Source organism: Ranitomeya imitator, chromosome 6 (genome assembly GCF_032444005.1).
Source record: "Ranitomeya imitator isolate aRanImi1 chromosome 6, aRanImi1.pri, whole genome shotgun sequence".
Classification (NCBI taxonomy): Eukaryota; Metazoa; Chordata; class Amphibia; order Anura; family Dendrobatidae; genus Ranitomeya; species Ranitomeya imitator.
In genome coordinates, this window is record NC_091287.1 from 441,112,648 (window position 1) to 441,125,728 (window position 13,081).

The following is a 13,081-nucleotide window of genomic DNA, read 5'->3' on the forward strand; positions in this document are numbered from 1 at the left end:
CCCCAAGGAACTTATCTAGATGTGTGGTGAGAACTTTGAATGCCCAAGTGCTTCACAGAAGTTTAGAAAGCAGAGTCGTGAAAATAAAAAATTATTTTTTTTCCACAAAAAAGATATTGTAGCCCCCAAGTTTTTATTTTCACAAGGGTAACAGGAGAAATTGGACTGCAATAGTTGTTGTCCAATTTATCCCGAGTACGCTGATGCGCCATATGTGGGGGTAAACCACTGTTTGGGCGCACGGCAGAGCTCTGAAGGGAAGGAGCGCCTTTTTGGAATGCAGACTTTGATAGAATGGTCTGTGGGCATTATGTTGCGATTGCAGAGCCCCTGATATACCTAAACTGTAGTAACCCCCCACAAGTGACCCCATTTTGGAAACTAGACCCCCCAAGGAACTTATCTAGATGTGTGTTGAGAACTTTGAATGCCCAAGTGCTTCACAGAAGTTTAGAATGCAGAGTCGTGAAAATAAAAAATATTTTTTTTTCCACAAAAAAGATATTGTAGCCCCCAAGTTTTTATTTTCACAAGGGTAACAGGAGAAATTGGACTGCAATAGTTGTTGTCCAATTTATCCCGAGTACGCTGATGCGCCATATGTGGGGGTAAACCACTGTTTGGGCGCACGGCAGAGCTCGGAAGGGAAGGAGCGCCTTTTTGGAATGCAGACTTTGATAGAATGGTCTGTGGGCATTATGTTGCGATTGCAGAGCCCCTGATGTACCTAAACTGTAGTAACCCCCCACAAGTGACCCCATTTTGGAAACTAGACCCCCCAAGGAACTTATCTAGATGTGTGGTGAGAACTTTGAATGCCCAAGTGCTTCACAGAAGTTTAGAAAGCAGAGTCGTGAAAATAAAAAATTATTTTTTTTCCACAAAAAAGATATTGTAGCCCCCAAGTTTTTATTTTCACAAGGGTAACAGGAGAAATTGGACTGCAATAGTTGTTGTCCAATTTATCCCGAGTACGCTGATGCGCCATATGTGGGGGTAAACCACTGTTTGGGCGCACGGCAGAGCTCTGAAGGGAAGGAGCGCCTTTTTGGAATGCAGACTTTGATAGAATGGTCTGTGGGCATTATGTTGCGATTGCAGAGCCCCTGATATACCTAAACTGTAGTAACCCCCCACAAGTGACCCCATTTTGGAAACTAGACCCCCCAAGGAACTTATATAGATGTGTGGTGAGAACTTTGAATGCCCAAGTGCTTCACAGAAGTTTAGAATGCAGAGTCGTGAAAATAAAAAATATATTTTTTTTTTCACAAAAAAGATTTTGTAGCCCCCAAGTTTTTATTTTCACAAGGGTAACAAGAGAAATTGGACCCCAGAAGTTGTTGTCCAATTTATCCCGAGTACGCTGATGCCCCATATGTGGGGGTAACCCACTGTTTGGGCGCACAGCAGAGCTCAGAAGGGAGGGAGCACCATTTGACTTTTTGAGCGCAAAATTGGCTGTCGTGTTTGGAGACCCCCTGATGTACCTAAACAGTGGAAACCCCCCAATTCTAGCTCCAACCCTAACCCCAACACACCCCTAACCCTAATCTCAACCTGATCCATAATCCTAATCACTAACCCTAACCATAATCACAACCCTTACCCCAAAACAACCCTAATGTCAACCCTAACCATAACCCTAATCAAAACCCTAAATCCAACACACCCCTAATCCTAATCTCAACCCTAGCCTCAAACCTAACCCTAATCCCAATACACCCCTAATCACAACCCTAACCTTAACCCTAATCCCAAACTTAACCCTAATCCCAAGCGTAACCCTAATGCCAACCCTAACCCTAATACCAACCCTAATTCAAACCCTAACCCTAATCCCAGCTCTAACCCTAACTTTAGCCCCAACCCTAGCCCTAACTTTAGCCCCAACCCTAACCCTAACCCTAAGGCTACTTTCACACTTGCGTCGTTTGGCATTCCGTCGCAATCCGTCGTTTTGGACAAGAAACGGATCCTGCAAATGTGCCCGCAGGATGCGTTTTTTGCCCATAGACTTGTATTGCCGACGGATCGTGACGGATGGCCACACGTCGCGTCCGTCGTGCACTGGATCAGTTGTGTTTTGGCGGAGCGTCGGCACAAAAAAAGTTCAATGAAACGTTTTTTGTACGTCGCATCCGCCATTTCTGACCGCGCATGCGTGGCCGTAACTCCGCCCCCTCCTCCCCAGGACATAGATTGGGCAGCGGATGCGTTGAAAAACTACAGCTGCTGCCCACGTTGTGCACAATTTTCACAACGTGCGTCGGTATGTCAGGCCGACACATTGCGATGGCCCCGTACCGACGTAAGTGTGAAAGAAGCCTAACCCTAAATTTAGCCCCAACCCTAACCCTAAATTTAGCCCCAACCCTAGCCCTAACCCTAGCCCTAACCCTACCCCTAACCCTACCCCTAACCCTACCCCTAACCCTAACCCTACCCCTAACCCTACCCCTACCCCTTCCCCTACCCCTACCCCTAACCCTACCCCTAACCCTACCCCTAACCCTACCCCTACCCCTAACCCTAACCCTACCCCTAACCCTAACCCTACCCCTAACCCTACCCCTACCCCTAACCCTACCCCTAACCCTAACCCTAACCCTACCCCTACCCCTAACCCTACCCCTAACCCTAACCCTAATTTTAGCCCCAACTGCTGTTCTCCTGCCGGCCGGCAGATGGAGACAGATGGCGGGCGCACTGGGCATGCGTCCGCCATGTTCTTCTGCCGGCGGCCAGGAGGAGCAGCAAGAGGATCCAGGGACCTAGGTGAGTATGGCAGGGTCCCCGAATCCCCCTATTTCTCTGTCCTCTGATGTGCGATCACAACAGAGGACAGAGAATTACACTTTACTTTTTTTTTTTTTTTTTGCGTTCGCCGGTAAACAGTTAATTACCGGCGATCGCAAAACAGGGGTCGGTAATACCGACCCCGATCATTCTCTTTGGGGTCTCGGCTACCCCCGGCAGCCGAGACCCCAAAGATTCTCCCGGTGCCGGCCGGCGGGCGCACTGCGCATGCGCCCGCCATTTTGAAGATGGCGGCGCCCACCGGGAGACACGAGGAGCATCGGGGGAGCTAGGTGAGTATTGGGGGGCCACCTGGGACCCCTTTTCTCTGTCCTCCGATGTGCGATCACATCGGAGGACAGAGAAATTAAAAAGAGATCGCTTTTTTTTTTTTTTTTTTTTTGCGATCGCCGGTAAACGGTTAATTACCGGCGATCGCAAATGCGGGGTGGGTTAAAAAAACCCCGAATCATGTTCTCTGGGGTCTCGGCTACCCCCGGCAGCCGAGACCCCGGAGAAAATCGGCCTGTGGGGGGCGCTATGGACTTTTTCCACAGCGCCGTTAATTAACGGCGCTGTGGTTTAAGTACCCTTAGCGGCCGCCGTTAAAAGGCGTATCGGCGGTCGCTAATGGGTTAAACTGCAGAGGGGGACCCAGCCTACCCGAGAGAGGGGAGGGCAGCAACCGGGGTTCTGTGGCAGCTGGGCATGTGGACAAGGAAAGAAACACATAGGACATGATTATTATTATTATTATTATTTATTTATATAGCACCATTGATTCCATGGTGCTGTACATGAGAAGGGGTTACATACAAGTTACAGATATCACATACAGTAAACAAACTAACAATGACGGACTGATACAGAGGGGCAAGGACCCTGCCCTTGCGGGTTTACATTCTACAGGATTATGGGGGAGGAGACAGTAGGTTGAGGGTTGCAGGAGCTTCGGTGTTGGTGAGGCGGTAGCTTCGATAGTGATGAGGCGGCAGCGGTGTCAGTGCAGGCTGTAGGCTTTCCTGAAGAGATGAGTTTTCAGGTTCCTTCTGAAGGATTCGACTGTGGTTGATAGTCGAACGTGTTGGGGCACAGAGTTCCAGAGGATGGGGGATATTCGGGAGAAGTCTTGGCGGCGATTGGATGAGGAGCGAATAAGTGTGGAGGAGAGAAGGAGGTCTAGGGAGGACCGGAGATCACGTGAGGGAAGATATCGGGAGATTAGTTCAGAGATAAATGGAGGAGACAGGTTATGGATGGCTTTGTAGGTCAGTATTAGTAATTTGAACTGGATACGCTGAGGGAATGGGAGCCAGTGAAGAGATTTGCAGAGGGGGGAAGCGGAGGAGTAGCGAGGAGAGAGATGGATTAGTCGGGCAGCAGAGTTAAGGATGGACTGGAGAGGTGCAAGGGTGTTAGCAGGGAGGCCACAGAAAAGGATGTTGCAGTAGTCAAGGCGGGAGATGATGAGGGCGTGCACAAGCATTTTAGTAGATTGGGGGTTGAGGAAAGGACGGATCCTGGAGATATTTTTTAGCTGGAGGCGACAGGAGGTGGAAAGAGCTTGGATGTGTGGTTTGAAGGACAGGGCAGAGTCGAAGGTTACTCCGAGGCAGCGGACTTCAGGTATGGGGAAAGCATGATGTCATTGACTGCGATAGATAGGTCAGGTAAGGAAGATTTGTGGGATGGAGGAAAGATGATGAGTTCAGATTTGTCCACATTGAGTTTGAGGAAGCGAGAGGAGAAGAAGGAGGATATGGCTGATAGGCACTCTGGGATTCTGGACAGCAGAGCGGTGACGTCTGGGCCAGAGAGGTAGATCTGAGTGTCATCAGCATAGAGGTGGTACTGGAATCCATGGGACTTTATGAGTTGTCCCAAGCCAAGTGTATAGATTGAGAAGAGTAGGGGTCCTAGAACAGAGCCTTGGGGGACTCCAACAGAGAGAGGGTGGGATGAGGAGGTAGTACGGGAGTGGGAGACGCTGAATGTGCGGTTGGAAAGGTACGAGGCGATCCAGGATAGGGCGAGGTCTTTGATGCCAAAGGAGGAGAGGATCTGTAGTAGGAGGCAGTGGTCAACTGTGTCGAAAGCAGAGGACAGGTCTAGAAGGAGGAGTACAGAGTATTGTCCAGTAGCTTTGGCGTTAAGTAGGTCGTTAGTGATTTTGGCCAGGGCAGTCTCAGTTGAGTGATGGGGGCGGAAACCAGATTGTAGATTGTCGAACAACAAGTTTGATGAGAGGTGGGAGGAGAGTTCAGCATGGACGTGCTGCTCCAGGAGTTTGGAAGCGAATGGGAGCAGCGATATTGGGCGATAGCTGGACATAGCAGTTGGATCGAGGGTTAGCTTTTTAAGGATAGGCGTGATTGTGGCATGTTTGAACGCAGAGGGGAAGGTGCCAGAAGTTAGTGATAGGTTGAAGAGGTGGGTTAGGGATGGGATAAGTGTGGTGGTGAGGTTGGGGAGGAGGTGGGATGGGATGGGGTCGAACTCACAGGTGGTGAGGTGCGATTTGGAGAGGAGACAATTAAGCCCCCCTTCAGTGATGTTGGCTAGGGAGGTTATGGGGTTTGGGCATTGGTCTGGTATACAAAGGCGTTATGGTGGTTGAACAATAAAGACTTGCCTTGTCTGGTCAATCTTATTTTTAAAGTATGTGGCAAAGTCCTCAGCAGAGATGAGGGAGGTTGGAGGGGGCAGTGGGGGGCGGAGGAGGGAGTTAAAGGTTTTGAATAACTGTTTGGGGTTGTAGGATAGGGAAGATACAAGGGTTGTGAAGTAGGCCTGTTTAGCAGAGGTGAGTGCAGATTTAAAAGCGAGTGTTGCTTGTTTGTATACAGTGAAGTCATCTTGCGAGTGTGTTTTCTTCCAACGCCGCTCCGCAACCCTGGACACTTGCCGGAGCTTTTTGGTGGTGTTACACCGATACTTCATGTATAGAGAAAGTAAAGTTTACTAAAGTAAAGTCACACAGTACATAAACAAAACATAACGATGTCAGGCTCCTGATTCCACACCTCAGAAGGGTACCACCCAGTGGACCCCAAGGCACCAACGGATCACCGAGGCACACATAGGCGAGACATCAGGACACAGGCAGGACATCAGGATACACGAGGACATCAGGGTGCAGGCAAGACATCAGGATACAAACAGGACATCTGGACTCAGGAAAGACCGACAGACATCAGACAGGACATCTGGACTCAGGAAAGACCTCAGGACATCAGGACACAGGCAGGGCATCAGGACAAAGGAATACCAGATAGACATCTGGGACACTGGCATGGCAGCCCAGGTCATCGACTGGGACACTGGCATGGCAGCCCAGGAAATCAGGTACATCAGGATATGAGACACAGGGAGGACATCAGGACATCTGGACCCAGAGTCACTGGCAGACATCAGACAGGAGTCATTCGGTTCCGGACATCCGACACGACCTACAGGCACCACCAGAGACATCAGGCTCTAAGCTCCAGACAGCGGTCATCAGGTTCTAGACTGCGGTTGACAGCTCTGGGCATCGGACCTAGGAAGGAACTCAAGCGTGATGGTGCAAACACCGCCGTACTGGACATGAGCCACACGGGGTTAACACCGCATGGTAGTCAGAGCACAGAGTAGTAGATGCACAGCAGAAACACCGGTTTCAAGAGACTCAAAGTCACTGGGAGTGAGGCTCCAGATGCAGAGGGATTCCAGGAACATAATCACACCTAGGGTAATTAGTCACCAGAAAGGCTGCCTGCTATGTACTGGCTATTGGGCACGCTGCAGTGAGGCAATATAACTACTCCCACGCAGGCAGGAATAATAATTATCAACGCCGCAGTCGCTACAACGACTCCCAAAGGCACAGCACACGGTATGCTGCCACCAGCTTTGATTAAACGGGTCCGAAGCTAACCCAAAACAGTAGCGTAATTCCCTTCAGAAGACTTAGGGTACGTTTTAGAGCAGGAAGAACGAAAACTAGTAATTTATATATTTTACTCTGAAAGAAGGCAGTGTTTAGAAAAAGCATCTATGCCGCTCGCACTTTTGACCAGCTTTGTTACTGATGCCGTTGTTTTTTTCCCTCTATGCTATGTACATACAGTTAGGTCCATATATATTTGGACAGAGACAACATTTTTCTAATTTTGATTATAGAAATTACCACAATGAATTTAAAAAAAAAACAATTCAGATGCAGTTGAAGTTCAGACTTTCTGCTTTCATTTGAGGGTATCCACATTTAAATTGGATGAAGGGTTTAGGAGTTTCAGCTCCTTAACATGTGCCACCCAGTTTTTAAAGGGACCAAAAGTAATTGGACAGATTCAATAATTTTTTTAAAGATGTTAATTTCTAGTACTTGGTTGAAAACCCTTTGTTGGCAAAGACTGCCTGAAGTCTTGAACTCATGGACCTCACCAGACGCTGTGTTTCCTCCTTTTTGATGCTCTGCCAGGCCTTCACTGTGGTGGTTTTCAGTTGCTGTTTGTTTGTGGGCCTTTCTGTCTGAAGTTTAGTCTTTAATAAGTGAAATGCATGCTCAATTGGGTTGAGATCAGGTGACTGACTTGGCCTTTCAAGAATATTCCACTTCTTTGCTTTAATAAACGGCTGGGTTGCTTTGGCTTTATGTTTTGGGTCATTGTCCATCTGTAGTATGAAATGATGAATAAGTTTGGCTGCATTTGGCTGGATCTGAGCACACAGTATGGCTCTGAATACCTCAGAATTAATTTGGCTGCTTCTCTCCTGTGTCACATCATCCATAAACACTAGTGACCCAGTGCCTCTGGCAGCCATGCATGCCCAAGCCATCACACTGCCTCCACCGTGTTTTACAGATGATGTGGTATGCATTGGATCATGAGCTGTACCACGCCTTCGCCATACTTTTCTCTTTCCATCATTCTGGTAGAGGTTGATCTTGGTTTCATCTGTCCAAAGAATGCTCTTCCAGAACTGTGCTGGCTTTTTTAGATGTTTTTAAGGAAAGTCCAGTCTAGCCTTTTTATTCTTGATGCTTATGAGTGGCTTGCATCGTGCAGTGAACCCTCTGTATTTACTTTTATGCAGTCTTCTCTTTATGGTAGATTTGGATATTGATACGCCGACCTCCTGGAGAGTGTTGTTCGCTTGGTTGGCTGTTGTGAAGGGGTTTCTCTTCACCATGGAGATTATTCTGCGATCATCCACCACTGTTGTCTTCTGTGGGCGCCCAGGTCTTTTCGCATTTATGAGTTCACCAGTGCTTTCTTTCTTTCTCAGCATGTACCAAACTGTAGATTTTGCCACTACTAATATTGTAGCAATTTCTTGGATGGGTTTTTTATGTTTTCGCAGCTTAAGGATGGCTTATTTGAGCTGCATGGACAGCTCCTTTGGCCGCATGTTTACTTCACAGCAAAACCTTCCAAATGCAAGCACCACACCTCAAATCAACTCCACGCCTTTTATCTGCTTAATTGAGAATGACATAAGGAAGGGATTGCCCACACCTGTCCATGAAATAGCCTTGGAGTCAATTGTCCAATTACTTTTGGTCCCTTTAAAAACAGGGTGGCACATGTTAAGGAGCTGAAACACATAAACCCTTCATTCAATTTTAATGTGGATACCCTCAAATGAAAGCTGAAAGTCTGAACTTCAAATGCATCTGAATTGTTTTGCTTAAAATTCATTGTAGTAATGTCTATAACCAAAATTAGAAAAATGTTGTCTCTGTCCAAATATATATGGACCTAACTGTACTTTGTTTATGTTTTTTGTCTATTTTTTGTTTATTTTGGTAATTTTGGTTATTTGTTGTCACAAGTAGTTACTGACGAAGGTCCGTGTGAAGGACCGAAACGTTTATTGGGTACTACAATAAAAACTGCACATAAGCATCAAAGTTGAGTGCTAGGTTTTTTTCAATATTTGCATTAAGGTGTGGGAACCTACCTCAGCACCATCTTACCAGTAGTGCTCATGGTTTTTTCCACGAAATATTGTTTCCCCTACGTGGAGCACACTGACGGGTCATGACCACGTTTTCTTATAATGCAGAAGAGACCTCGAGTATCCTGGCACGTTCCACTTTTAACAGTGATTTTCTTAAAATCCCTCCCAGAGAAACTAGGGGGAGAGATTTAGAACGGGAGCTCCGTCACTTCACAAACATTGAACTACACTGTGCTACACTTACCGAATACCTTCGAGCACAACGGATCCCTAGGGGTCTGCGGGTTCCACTACGTCCCACACTGTTTCGGGACTCCTCTGATTATTGTATTAAGTATGAACAAATACTTAACAAATGTTCTTTTGACATTATTACCCTGACCATCGAGCACCTGCAGAAGGCGATTTCCACGAGCTCAGAGGCTATCAAGTCCATCGAGGCGCAACTATCCACGTCCGGTACCCCTGAAGAACTCACAACTCTCAGAGATCAAATATCTAAGAATATTGAAAAACATCGACGGGAGATGGAAGAGAGGAAGCGCATCAAATTCAACAGGGACACGGAGGACTACGAACGCCAACAGGTATACAGATGGCAAGACAACTTTTCTGCTCGCCGAAACACATTACGCCAGGCTCCTCGAACCTCCTACGACTACTCAACATCAGGCTCGGAACAAGAACAAGGAACCTCTGCAGCCATCCCGCCTCGTTTTTTAGGCCAACGACAACGCTTCCCGCAAAGAAGACCACGAGGCGTGGCCATGGACACAGGAAGAGACTTAGACCATGTGAGAATCACGAGATCTCAGGTACTAACCCGCTGGTAATAAATATTTCGGATAGACTACTTGGGGTGGCAGAGTACAGGGTACTACAGAAGGGACTATCATTCTAACCTTCATATCAGTGTCATACGTTTGATCTCGAAATAGACCTCCAACGATTTTTTCGTACCCTTAGACTCAAGGCCTTTTTCACTAACTCCCCAGAGCCAGCTCCGACCCCAGCCCACACAGTACCATTAGACCATACCCTTTCCTCACGTAATTTGGGCCTCCATACTAAAAGCCATTTCAGGCCCCCACATGGCTCACACGCCATGGAAACCTTCATAGGTTTCATACAGGACTCATTCAGATCCCTTTGTGAGGATATCAGAAGGGGTAGATTGGCGTATCCCCCCAATCCACAGACTCCATTCTCTCTCCTCTGGCAGTGTACCTTGAGAAAATCCTGACTCCCATGATACGGTCATCTAGGTCCTTCATTCTAGACACAAGTTCCTTTCTAGATATCCTTAAAGAATTGGGACCTATTCCCCCACATTCTATACTGGTTACCATGGATGTTAAGGATTTGTACACGTCTATCCCTCACGTAGAGGGCATCAATTCCGTTCATAAACTTCTCACTCAGTCCGGCCTTTCACCTGATCAAATCAACCTATGCACTGAACTGTTAACCATTATCCTCACCCGCAACTTTTTTATGTTCCAGGACGACTTCTATTTACAGATTCGTGGTACCGCGATGGGTTCCAACGTAGCACCCCCATATGCTAATTGCTACATGGCCGACTTTGAGGAGAGCTGCATATATCCTCAGTCCTTATTCCGTAGTAACGTGCTCCTTTGGAAACGTTACATTGACGACGTTTTCTGCATATGGGGGGGGCTCGTTGGAAGCCCTCGCGTCCTTCTTCGACTGGCTGAACACAGCTTGGCCGGGCATCTCCTTTACCATGTCCTATGATTCCACCCGGATTAACTTCCTTGACACTATGGTTATCCTCCAGCCGGACGGCTCCATTTCAACCGACCTGTACACAAAAAGTACCGACCGTAATAGTTTATTACACTTTACCAGTTTTCACCCCCCTGCCACTAAGAGATCGGTACCCAAGTCCCAATTCTATCAGGTCTCTAAAATCGTGTCGGACACGGATTTACGGCCACTCCGTTTACAAGAAATGGCCACCAAATTTACACAACGAGGCTACCCGTCATCTGTTCTACAACAAGCCACTTCACCGCCACTCCCACGACCCAATAAAGCTACTAATCGGGTCCCCTTTGTTCATTCTTATCACCCATTTGCCTATATCCTACACAGGTCCATACGCCAAAACTGGCATTTACTGTCCAAAGCCTACCCTCACGTTCCAGAATTTCAAAACCTATTTCTCCCCTGTTTTAAGCGCCCACCCAATCTGAAAGATTCATTGGTAAGGGCAGACGTGGGATCCGGTAAATCGTCCCCTCGCCAAAGTTGTTTACAGAATCCCCGCACAGGGACGTTTCCGTGCCTCAATTGCTCTCAGTGCCATAATGTCCTCAAGGGCTCCTCCTTTCACCATCCTCGCTCAGGCAAAATGTTCTGTATTCCAGATTACTTCACCTGCGCCTCATCTTGGGTTATATATCTGATCAAATGCCCGCGTGGACTTCTATACGTGGGGGAAACCACGCAATCAATACGCAATCGTATCTCTAAGCACAAGTCCACGATTCGTTGTAAAAACCTTCTACTACCCATAACGTCACACTTCCATACTCAGGGTCACAATGTCTCACAATTACAGTTTCAGGTCATTGAACACGTCCCCCCTATTAGACGTGGTGGAGACAGGGTGGCCTGCCTAAAACGGAAGGAGGCATTCTGGATCCACACGTTGGAAACCCTTCACCCATTGGGTCTCAACAGAGATAAAGATCTGACGTCATTTCTCTAAATATTTGCTTAGGTAGCTTCTTCCGATAGTATATCCACATTTTCTCGTCTGTAGGTCTCTACATGAGGTCGTCTACGTTTATTCTAGTTTTATTTTTTTATTTTATTTCATTTTTATTTTTTCCATACCGGGTCACTACTAATTACCGGTCTTACAGTATATTCAGCGCAACTTTCTCTATAATGGCAACCTTATTATAATATGACTTTATGTATATGTATAATATAAGTAATCGTTTATTATGTGCCACTTCCTTTCAGATAATTACTTATTTCTAACTTGACAAATGTGTGTATGTATAACATAAGTAACTGTGTTTCTCTCTTCTATTATTAGAGCCGAATGTATTGAAACCGCGTTACTGCCACTTATAGAGCACACTGGACTAAGTCTGTTTTCATCACTCTGTCTAGTAATTGTCCGGCTGACCGCTGTGCAGAATGAGCACTTACACCACGGAGATCCTCCACCAATCACTGTGGATCTCCGCTAGGCACCACCCCGCCTCGCTGTCTGTGATCTTCTATATGTGCATCCTGTTAGGTGGAACCTGTTTTCTGTAGCCTATTTTTCTGGGAACTGAGACGCACACACGTGACTTCCGCCAGCCCGGCAACATAACATAGCCGCACGCTTCCTTCGCAGCAGCACTCGGACTGGGAAACGTCACTTCCGGTCTACTACTCACACAGCCTACTGGCTAATCAGCTGTTGGGGCCCCTCCCTCCGTGTATTTATTGGCGGTTCTCCCTCCCCTCATCAGACCAGCGGTTGACTCCGCGTCTGATATTGGCACTACTCGTCTAACCCCTTTCAGGTAACCACCCTACAGCGCAGCATGACAGCTCTAATATAGCATTCTGGTATGTATCCTCACCGCATTTCATCTGGTTTTTTTTCCCCAGCCTAGTATCTGGTCCAGCGCTTGCATTAGGTACGCACATAATAACACTCTCTCTTATCACTACTCTGTAGGTAGGCTTCACATCTCACTCTCCCATGATTTCTAGGCGCTGCATTCTTTAGTGCCCCGAGACATATCGGTCTCTGTGCCCTCACTACAGTATAGTACGGTACGTGCCTTTACACCACCTTATTCTTTTCTTTTTCCTTCCTTATTTTATCCCGTGGAACAGTCTTGTGCCTCTTTACTCGTTTTGGTTCTCTTCAGCATCTATGCCGCTCGCACTTTTGACCAGCTTTGTTACTGATGCCGTTGTTTTTTTCCCTCTATGCTATGTACATACTTTGTTTATGTTTTTTGTCTATTTTTTGTTTATTTTGGTAATTTTGGTTATTTGTTGTCACATGTAGTTACTGACGAAGGTCCGTGTGAAGGACCGAAACGTTTATTGGGTACTACAATAAAAACTGCACATAAGCATCAAAGTTGAGTGCTAGGTTTTTTTCAATATAGTGTTTAGAAAAAGGCATATAAAAATGTTACAATATGAGACAATTGAAAATATGTACAAGGTAATTATAAAAAGAACAGGGGTTAAATGAGAAATTAATACTTACATGTGTTCAGGTCATTTCAGGCAACCAGGCTAGTGGGCGGAGCTCCAAACTTCCCAGTTCATCAGGGCTAGCAGTACG